An 11945-nucleotide genomic window follows, 5' to 3' on the forward strand; every position below is an offset into this window, starting at 1 on the left:
CAATACAATTTTGCTATCTTAATGAATGTAGTTATTTTTACCACTAGGAGACGCAAAATTAAAAACATTGTCCCTTTAAAAATTCTTGTAGGTAACTTCCCTTTAATACTCAAGTTTACTGCTTTAAGCTTCTAAAATGTAATATTTAAAAAAGTGCCCATTCAATGTAAAGTATTGATGGTTATTTGAAAAAGAAATCAACTGAGTCATTGTAACAAAACAGTGACAAAAAGCCTAAAAAACATAAAAATAAATAAAAATGACAATAAAAACACGTGTAGGAAAACAATGTTTTGAAAAATAGAGTGGGTCTTTTTTATTTTTGATTGTTTTTTTAAATATATTTATATTAATGCATTTATTTAGTTTTCTAATCCTTTCCACATTAATTCCTTTATTTGTTATTTAATCTTCTGTTAGATTCATTGAATATTTATTTTAAATATACACACTATTTAATATTTTTCAAATCAGTTCCACATTAATTTGCATACTAGTATTTGTTACTGTATTTTATTATATTTTGAATCTTTTGTTTTAATGATTGGATATTTTTTAACTGATTTTGATATTTAAATATCATAGTATTTATTTGCACATTTCACATTTTTTTTGCATCTTTTTTTAAGGAAAGAAAAGTTTCATGTAGACTGTTGTTTTTATTTATATCTACATTCAAATTAATATGTGTATTTTTGGGTGTTCATATTGCTTGCATTTGTTCAGTATTGGTTAATTTCCGTGTATATTGTTTGTTAACGTTTATCAATTCATTTATTCAATTTCTGAACCATTATCCTCACTTGGTTTGCCGTTTTTCTTTCTTAATATCTACATGTATTACACATACAAACATTTATATTTTGCTATTTATTTTTGATGGTATTTTTTGGACCCTCCATATTCAATTGATTTTCTGCTTCTTATTTTAGTGTATTCTGTTAACGTTATCATCTCAAACAAGAAGATCAGAGATAATACACGAAATATTGGGAAAATAATATCTCATTGGATGTAGCCTTGGCGTCGCTAAGCTACAAAGTCCTTCCAACAAGCTTTAAGGACTCATCCTGTATCCATTTCAAATCTATAATCTTATTGTATTGATTCACACCCGGAAGTAAAGTGCTCTGCTTTCATTTTTCCCATCAATAGAATAATCGTCTCACTCACTAATCTACTTAGAATCGCAGCGACGTCGTCACACGTGTAATTAAGTCAATTAGGACACGCAACAGTCATCCGATTATCGGGTTACGGGTCACCTTTTTGTGTGTCCTCCAATGCTTTCCTTTTAAAATGTTTAACTACAGAAGAGAACGTTAGAGGTAATATCATTAAAGGTGCATGGAGCGGTGCTGGGTACTCGTTTGACACAGAAGCTGCAGTTCAGCTTTGGGCCAGAGGTGGCGGTCACGTGACCACCTCTTGAATGCACATTCAAAGGGAATTTTTGTATTATTTAACGTATCCTAGTGGTAGAAAAACCCTTCATTCGTTAAAAAACAGTATTGTTTGGAATGAGAAATTTACATATATTTCAAACAACTTGAGCCTCACTGACAAGGAACTGACATAACTGTCCGCCATCTTGCTGCTGCGCGAAAAAATGAGTAAAAAAGGTGCATTTTGGTCCCTTTGAATCTCCGTAGTTTGTATTATTTTGTGTCCTTTTTTAGCACTCTTTTTGGTTGCAATGAACAATAAGGAAAATTGATTGGTCGAATATTTGTCGCTTTAAAAAAACAGTATATTTTGAAAGGGCATTTCCCGCTTGTCGTAAAGTAGACAAGAAGAGTTGATTTGGTCTCTAATTATATTGCAAACTCAATTAGAATGTATTTTGTGGACTAATGAACACATCAATGAACCACACTATATGGACCAAAGCAAATAAACAGTGGACCAAAATAGATAAATAAATAAATAAATTTAAAAAATAAAAATAAATAAATAAAGTTGTCTTATATGGCACATGGCAGATAATCATATTTGAATATTTAATTTGACAAGAAAACTAGGTTTAAAATACAGCGTGGTGCTCATTTTATGCTATTTTTACCAGAAAAAAATACGAAATGATAAAAATAAACATACTATTTTTTTCAGTGTAGAAGCTGTTGTTGACCAGATCTCACACTCACATGTATAATACTTATAACTTTCAGTATTTACTGTACATATAAGTGAAAAAAATGGTTGACACTACACAAATATAGTGTCTTATTAGCAAATAATTGTTCATTTTATGCTATTTTTTTTCCTTAAAAAACGGAACATACAGATAAAAATTCACTACTTTAATTTTCCCAAAAATGAAAAGAAAGCCCAAACTACAATGAACTAAGAAAAAAAGAATTGACAAAATGAAAAATTATCTCTGAGTGTATCATTTTTATTTTGCTGTGTAGAAGCTTCTGTTGAACACAGCTCACACTCACACGTATAATGAATAGCGCTCTGTATTGATTCTACATGCGAGTAAGAAGCATGGGTGTAACCTGCCTGTTTTAAAATGATAGCATTATTAAAACTTTCCTTTCTCTCTATAAAGGACAGGATATGCTTCAATATTATGAAAAATGTTGGATACAAAATAAAACAGTAAACAAAACAAAACATATTACTTGATCGTCTGTAAAAATTGAATTGGTATCTCAGGAATCGTACTCTTGTGATTTACGTCCTACTTGTCAGACAGGACGCAATGTGTTAACTACAGTAATCCGACCTCTGAACCTTTTGATGTCACCTGTGGCGTTCCACAGGGTTCTGTATTTGGCCACCTTCTTTTTAGTATATACTTCCACTTGGTAATAGTATCCAGAAGTATAATATTAGTTTCAATTGCTATGCAGATGATGCGCAACTGTATCTGCCACTGGAGATAACCGCTCTGTTAAGTTGGAGTAATTTGGAGGCATGCCTTACTGAGACACAAAGATTGATGTCACTTAATTATTTCCGCCTTAAGCCAGTAAAAAAAACAGATGTTGATTGTTGGTTCAGCTTATTGTCCTGATTTCTTCTCAAACACTGCTCTGAACCCTAATAAATGTAATATCACTTGTAGTGACTCGGTCGAAAATATTGCTTATATTTGATCCTAATCAGTCGTTTCAGTTGCATGAGAAAATATTACTAGAAAAGCTTTCTTCCACATCCATAATATTGCGAAGATTCGCCCGATGATGACGCAATCAGATGCTGAGATTATACTTCATGCCTTTATTACCTTTCGGCTTGATTACTTGCTTTCTGGTCTCCTGATGTCTAGCATCAAAAGTTTGCAGCTGGTTCAAAATAGAGACTTTTGACAATGAAGTTTGAACATATCACTTCTATATCGCTAACTTGCACTTGCTCCCAGTTTGGTTAAGATGTGATTTTAAGGTTCTCTTACTGACATGCATGGACTTTACCCCTTTTACCTCTCTAAATTGGTTCCCCCCTATGTTCCTGTACGGAGCCTCCGCTCAGAAAATGCTGGTCTACTTGTGACTCCAAGAGCCAAAAAGAAATCTACAGGCTCGAGAGCGTTATCCATTTGGGTCCTGGTACTGTGAAATGCTCTGCCTCCGGAAATAAGTTCTGCAGTGGTAGTTTTTAAATCTAGACTTAAGACACACTTTTATTTTATACCTTATGATAGATGACCACCTAATACTTTCTTTTCTTGTCCTTTCCGGCTGCCTGGCCAGTGGTAAAATGAAGGAGAAGGACGTATCGAGATGAGTTTGCTGACAAGCGCCTGGACCTCAGGCATATCAACGTCTGCATTGACCAGCTGCGTCATTGCTGTCATAGATTTTTTGGACAATTTCACACGCTCGAGGCGTCGTTGCTGTTGTTGAATTTTTCTACAATTTTTACATATTAACTATGTATATCTTATTGATGTTCACTATGTTTTGTGTATTGTTACACAATGCTAAATCTATTACACCCTGGTCATCCTGGGAGGGGGATTACCACTAGTGAGGCCCGTTCTTAAGTTTCCTTATTTTCTTCATATAGAGGTTTTTGAGTTTTTCCTTGCTCGCATATTTGTTTCAGATCAGGGGTTGGTGTAATTTTGGCCTGAACAGTCCTTTAAGACATTTTGTGATTAAGGGCTGCACAAAGAAATGTGACTTGACATGTGAAATGTGACTTTATTTAAAAAACTGGTATTGGCGTAGTAATTGTGTTTCTGCTAACAGAGAAGTAATGTGATGTTCACAAATGGGAAGTGACACTCCTGACAGTGTTGAATGATCCTAAATCACTTGGAGTGAAATTAAAAATGTTTTAACCAGACAAAAACTCAGCCCCAAAGCTCTGAACCTAAAACAACCCCTGGTGAGAAGTATGGTTGACACTACACAAAATATATTGTCTTTTTAAAACATAATTGCTCATTTAATGCTTAAATTTTAATATTTAAATATATTAAAAACATAATACAAATAAATTATACCACTCTAATATATCCCCTTCAAATGAAATGTAAGGCAAAATACAGTGAAATTTAAAAATGTAGTTATCAAAATGAAAGAAAATGATATGCCAATGGAACATTTTTGCGGCGCACATGCTGTTGTTGACCACAGATCACACTCAAAAGTAGAAATAACAAATTAAATCAAATCAAATTAAAATATATGTGTAAAGAACTTTTCAGGCAAAAAATATAAACTCAAAATGCTGTATAAAGACAATAGTGTACAGATGGGAAATTAAATCCCCACCCAGCAACCAGAATCACCAAATACACAGACACACAAACTTAAATCATAAATGAAATAGAAACAAAATAAAAGTAAAATAATAAAATAAATACCATTATGGCAGGGCACAGGCTAACCATGTGAGTAAACACTGCAAAGTAGTGTTTTCTATTCATTTCATACATTTTTTCAAATGTATTCCCACCTGTTGTGCAAGCGTCTAGAAAGTATCTTCCTTTTGTAAAGAAAAAATCACCGTTGAGTCATGAGCCCTGTTATATGCTCGCAGTGAAAAACAAAAACAACAGAGCATTACACAAGAAATACACCTGTGCTTCATTGTCTTCTGCTGGCTGATTGACAGTTTGCCTCCTACAACATGGAGCACCCACAACACAGTGGTGATTCATAGATTCAGGTCTCGGCTACCCAGGCATTACCCTGGGCAAAAACACTTGTCTGAGAGCCTCTTATTTAACAAAGAATGGGGGACGGACAGGAAAGGGGGTGTTTTTTGTAATCAACCTCCAACATTAAAGTCAGTGGGAAAAAAAGACTTACAGATTTTCTATAACCTTTTGCATAAAGGATTTGCATATTAAATGTGCCACTTTACTAGTGACCTGCAGTCAGGGGAGCCAGGTAAGTATTTGCCTCACCCGTCGTCATGGAGTTATAAAGTTATATATTAAATGGTTATTTGAATTTCCATGCTACAGTTTATACATTGCTTTTAACTACACAGTTTAGGGATTTTCTTTTTCATCTCTCATCTCATCTCATTAGCCGTATCGCTTATCCTCATTAGGGTCACGGGGGGGCTGGAGCCCATCCCAGCCATCTCAGGGCAGTGGGCAGGGGACACCCTGAACTGGTTGCCAGCCAATCGCAGGGCACACAGGGACAGACAACTCATTCGCTCATTCACACCTAGGGACAATTTGGACCGGCCAATTCACCTGACATGCATGTTTTTGGAATGTGGGAGGAAACCGGAGTGCCCGGATGAAACCCACGCAAGCACGGGGAGAACATACAAACTCCGCACAGGAAGTCTGGAGCTGGATTTGAACCCACGACAGGTTCCCATGACATGAACTGTGCCGCACGAGCGCTAATCGCAAAATTTTCACATAGTATTTTGGATATCATTAATTAGTATGTAACATATTACTCTGCTAAGGGTCTACAAATGGAGAAGAGAAGGAGGCACACAAGTCTTTTGCCTCAAGGCAGAGGGCGATTGCAATTTGAAGGATTCTAATCAGGTACACGCCTCAGTCCCAAACAATAGAATAAGTAATATTTTTAGCAAGCTAACAGCAAGCCAAGCCATCGTGTTTTTTTTTTTTCCTTTTTTTTAGGGCTGCACAATTAACCACAATCTAATTTATTGTGATGTGACGTAGTGCCATTGTGTTATTGCGAGACACTGTGTTTTTATTAAGGATTTACGGTTCCATGTTTGTGTTTTTTTTCCCTCTAGTTTATTTGAGTGATGGAATATTTAGCCAACCAAAATTTAGGTTTTAAAGGCGCCAGCTAATCAGAGGCAAGTTGTAATGGCACTAGCCAATAAAAGCAAGGCAATGACTGGAAGGAGCACGCTTTGCTACAATCGTGCAGCCCTACGATCTGTTTTTTACTGTTTTACAAATGGAGCCATATGTAAAGTTTTTCTGTGCTCAGTGTCTGCAGATGCAGAATGAGACACACAATTCTCTGGCCTCAAGGCAGAGGGCAATAGTGAGACCAAGGATTCTGACTGCCCGCACACCTTAGCCCAAAAAAAAATAGAATTATCAAATGTATTATCGAGGCAAAAGCAAGTCAGGCCACCCAGTATTTTCTTTTTTCTTTTTGAGTGGACTTTCTTTCATAATGGAAGATTACCAATTTATTGATCCTTTATTCAAAAAGTGGCATGTGTAACAAATTTCTGTGATGTGTGTCTGCAAATGCGGAGTGAGGCATTCAATTATCTTGCCTCAAGGCAGAGAGCGATAGTGAGACCAAGGATTCTGAATTGGAGCACCTTTGAGCCGCCAAAAATAGAATTAATAATAGTATCAGCAAGCCAGCAGCAAGTCGAACCATCCAGTATTTTTTTTCTCTCATTGCATGGACTTTTATTCATACTAGGGGATTACTTATCTATTGATGCTTTGATTCAAAAGGAGCGGTATGTAACATATTTCTGTGCTGAGGATCTGCAGATGCAGAGTGATCCACGCAATACTCTGGCCTCAAGGCAGAGGGTGATAGTGAGACCATGGATTCTGATTGAGCGCACACCTTAGCCCCAAACAATATAACTAGTGATAGTATTAGCAAGCTAACAGAAAGTCAAGCCATTCGGTAATTATTTTCTTGTTGCATTCACTTTTTTCATACTGGAGATTTACTTATCTATTAAAGATTTTATTCTAAAGGAGCACCTCATAGACTTCAGATAAGACAATAAAATGTGTTTCCAGGCTGCAGTTTATATATATTGCCTTCTTGCTCTGCCTCTCAAATGATCAATAAGATGTAGTTTCATTTATCTGAAAATCTGACAGGGTCACAAGACACGAACCTTACCTACCACATGTCACTGCACTTTACATTAAAAAACTGAATGATCAGGCATCAGATTGGGGCCCAGTCTCTAAACAGACGAGGCGGAGCTCAATCTGCCAATGACTGAATACATGGCAGAATCATTGTGAAGGCATCAGACATTAACAGCGTCTCCATTCCCTCACTGCAGAGCAGTGGACACTATGAGAAATCAATAGAATGGAAATGAGACATGAACATAGGAGCTATATGATGCATTATATTATCCTGCAAGGGGAATCTATAATGGAGCTGCCAGATGTGATTTGAAACATGCATAAAAAGCATGGTGCACTTCCTATCAGATCCAGACAGCCTTTTATGTCTTTGGTGTGGCCAAGCACAAAAAAATGACTCAGCACCCGTGCCCCTGCAGAGACACCTGTGTGCCCAAAATTTCCATTGAACAGACTATTTTCATCGAGAATTTGATGCAATAGATTATACAAGTCCCCGCAGTACGTGACTTCTATAGGTTCAATGCAGACACTGTCAACCAATTGTTAGAAATCATCACGCCTGATTAAACCACGCAGATTTATCAGCCTTTCGAGTTTAGCCTTCCCCGAGATGTGTTCACCCCACTCCGATTAAAATCAGACGAAAATATTGATAATAAACCCTCCCCGTAGCAAGATTTACAACGAGCTCCTCTGTTGACAAACGTGCTTTTTAAACATACTCAAAAGATTAACAGTACATGTTTAACTATATTGTCAGTCTAATATTAACAAACGTATAAACAGTGACGAATAAAAATGCGTAATTGTTTATTACCTGGTCGGCGCAGCGTCCCCCAATGCAACACCGGCTCTTGTCATCCAACGCAGCCTCCGCAGGCTGCATGTACCGTAAAGACTATAATAATCACGCAACTAGATATTTTGCCCTATACGGTTTATTATGGTACTAGATACCGCCCCTCATAAAACCTAGGGTCGGTGTGCCTTCACTATATATAGTTACCATACTTTTAAATCTAATAAATAATTACGTGTACAGAAAGTGATTGTTAAACTTCATAATTAGAATTTAATTATTTTTTTTGTGTCATTGATAGCAACCTAGTGAACATTGTTAACACGTGTACTCCAGGATAAACATGTAAAACAATAATTTAAAGAGAAAAAGCAGAAAATAATGTTAGGATTTTTTTACACCTACACAACATATATACCCTATTTTCCATTGCACTATTGTTCTGATGCACTACACATTGGGCCAGTCTACAAGCACTACCTTCTAAATACTTGAGTCAATTTATCCTGGCATTCTTTTAATCCTTTTTTTTTCTTTCAAGTCGATGTTTACGTTTATCCTGGCACACTAGGTTTAGTCTCATTGTAAACAACTACATTGTTATCAATTACAATACATAAAATCCTAATTAGAAACATGTTTTTTCAAAGTCTGTTTGCTAGTTCAGGGTGTTGATGTTTAGTTGAAAAGGTAAATGAGTAAGAAACGTATTAATGTCTAAATAAACACAATGAGGGTTAACTGGCCTTTTCAAATTAAGTTCAATTTTTTTTTAATACCATAATATTGCAATGAAAGTGATACAGTGCAGTAAATGATGTTATTGGAACCTGATGAAAAGAATCGCAAATGCACATTAACCTGAAAAATATCGATAAGCACTACACTGACAGTCTTTTCCTTTATTTTTATCTCTTAAGTATTGATAAGTTTTTATCGTGGAGTGCCATGTCTAATCTCGTTTCACTCAATGATTTACTATATTGTTATGAACGATAACAAATACAATTCAATTTGAGACATTATTTGTCACGCAGATTTTTTTAGAATGATTTAATTATTGGATATTAGTTTTATTTTGTAGAGATCTATACGTTTTGGGACATTTTGTTCGGCCATTCGAAATCACTGTTTTTGACTACCAATACTAGGCTACAAAAAGAACAAAAGAATATCAATGAGACTGTGGTGTCATCTCATAAATATTACAATGTGGGAAAAACACATTCTTGTGTTGATTACCAATCAAATGATTGTTACATTTCAATGCTCGAAGGAGATGCATTTTCAGTTTGCAGAAAAAAAGTTGAAAAGGTAAATGAGTAAGAAATGTATTAATGTCTAAATAAACACAATGAAGGTTAACTGGCCTTTTCAAATTAAGTTTAATTGTTTTAATACCATAATATTGCAATGAAAATGATACAGTGCAGTAAACGTTGTTATTGGAAACTGAAGAAAAGAATCGCAAATGCGCATTACCCTGAAAAATATCGATAAGCACTACACTGACAGTCTTTTATTTTATTTTTATACGTTTTTACCGTGGAGTGCCATGCCTAATCTCGTTTCATACAATGATTCACTATATTGTTATTAATGACAACAAATACAATTAAATTTGAGACATTATTTTTCTTGCAGTTTTTTTATAATGGTTTAATTATTGTATTTTAGGTTTTATTTTGGGGAAATCGATACATTTTTGGACATTTTGTTCGGCCAATCTCTGAAATCCCTGTTTTTGACAACCGATACAAAGCTACAAAAAGAACAAAAGAATACCAATGAGACTGTGGTGTCATCTCATAAATATTATAATGTGGGAAAAACACATTCTTGTTATTACAAATCAAATGATTGTTACATTTCAATGCTCGAAGGAGATGCATTTTCAGTTTGCAGAAAAAAAAATTGAAAACAAGACAAAACAAGAAAAGAGAAAAGAATGCAAGAGAAGAGAATACAAGGCAAGATAAGAGAAATGAAGAGAAAAGAAGAGAAAAGAAGAGAAAAGAAAAGAGAAGGGCATGAGGCAAAAAGGGCAGATTTCATTTTCATTTCCAGTTTTTTTTTCCTTTTCCAGATGTCATCCTTCCTTAAATGCAGACTAAAAAGCCCAAGGAAGAGAGAAGTGAGAACAGTGTCCTGACCTCACTCACCTCCATGAATGTTAATCATCACACAAGTATTGGAGAAACCACCTGACATTGGTTTGTCCTGCCACATTTCACCTCGGCCATGACATTAAGTAGTGGACACAGACATGGGACCAAGTCACACATGTGCAAGTCTCAAGTAAGTCTCAAGTCTTCACCTTCAAGTCCCAAGTAAGTCCCAAGTATTTTTTTCTTGGGCAAGTCAAGTCACAAGTCAAGTCCCGAGTCTTAGATTGCCAAGTCCAAGTCAAGTCACAAGTCATAAAAACAGCGACTCGAGTCGACTCGAGTCCAAGTCACTAAGTCTCAAGTCCCCATGTCTGAGTGGACATATTTCAAAGCTGCAAGTATTGAGCAGTGCGGTTTTACACCATAACTTATAAATATATATAAATATATATATAGACACATGATAGAGTGAACATGTAAAATATATATGTCAATGCACTAGAAGTATTCATGATATTGTCCCTTTAGAGCAATATCATGAGCACTAGTGTGCCTCTGGAATTTTCCCAATGTTATCTTTACAAAAAAAACAGGCCATTATCCAGTATTTTTGCTTTCTTCAGACAAGGAATGTAATAGTCATCCATATCAGTAATTGGCAGTAGATTTCTATATACTTTTTATATTCTAATGATCTGCTCATGAGGTAGCAGAGTACATTCTCATCTCATCAGCTGCACCGCTTGTCCTCAGTAGGGTCGCGGGGGTACTGGAGCCCATCCCAGCAATCATCGGGCAGTGGGCAGGGGACACCCTGAACTGGTTGCTAGCCAATCGCAGGGCACACAGGGACAGACAACTCACTCGCTTAGGGACAATTTGGACCGGCCAATTCACCTGAAATGCATGTTTTTGGAATGTGGAAGGAAACCGGAGTGCCCGGAGGAAACCCACGCAAGCACGGGGAGAACATACAAACTCCGCACAGGAAGTCTGGAGCTGGATTTGAACCCACGCAGGAGGTTCCCATGACATGAACTGTGCCGCACATGCGCTAACCACTGCGCTGCCGTGCTGCCCGCACAGTACATTTAATGACATAATTTCTTTAACAAAGCGGTCTAAGATTGCACTGTAAAAAATAAAAACATGAATAAAGCACATCATTCTTTTTCATTTTAAGTATTATTTTCTTCTCTTGAATTACCTGCTCATGAGGTAGTACAGTGAAATATTTGGCATAACTTCATTTTCAAACATTTTCGACGGACAGTGAGCCTCGGAAGTTTTTTTTTAAATAAAAGTGTACCTTGGTTCAAAAACGGTTGAAAAACACTACTATAGACGATGTCATTGTATGCGTATATAAATATGATAAGTTGTACATATTATTATTATTATTATTATAAATCAAGGCTCTACTTTCACATCTAGAGTTGCAATGCACACTGTAGCCACTAGATGACGCATTTTCTCCACCTTCTCTTTGAACAGGTCCCCAACTCCCAGTGAGGGAAGAAAACATGTTACATACATCAAAATGCAAAATGAGTCATCCAAAAGTGCACCTAAAAAGGTTATCCGTTTAAAAAGCAGCCAAATGGCAGATGTACCCTGTGTTGGTCAAGAAAAGCTCAAATGCAATACTCCTCCATAACCAAATTGCAAAATGTACCAACAACTCCTACTTCAATCAAATCGACGCAATCAGTAACCTTGGCTGCAGAGGTGTAAGCTCTCCAACCTTGTGTATCAAATTAGCACATAA

General features: G+C 36.2%; 1 long non-coding RNA gene across 1 annotated transcript in view; it reads right to left on the bottom strand.

Moving 5' to 3' along the window:
- LOC148352643 (uncharacterized) overlaps positions 1 to 8156 on the bottom strand; it is a 35127-nt gene extending 26971 nt beyond the window's left edge. Inside the window, exon 1 of the long non-coding RNA XR_015852635.1 lies at positions 8088 to 8156. This is a non-coding gene — a long non-coding RNA (uncharacterized LOC148352643). The remainder of the gene's footprint in view (positions 1 to 8087) is intronic.
- Positions 8157 to 11945: the final 3789 nt, after the last annotated feature.

The sequence above is a fragment of the Urocampus carinirostris genome, chromosome 14 (genome assembly GCF_059441175.1).
Source record: "Urocampus carinirostris isolate Australia breed hairy pipefish chromosome 14, RoL_Ucar_1.0, whole genome shotgun sequence".
NCBI lineage: Eukaryota > Metazoa > Chordata > Actinopteri > Syngnathiformes > Syngnathidae > Urocampus > Urocampus carinirostris.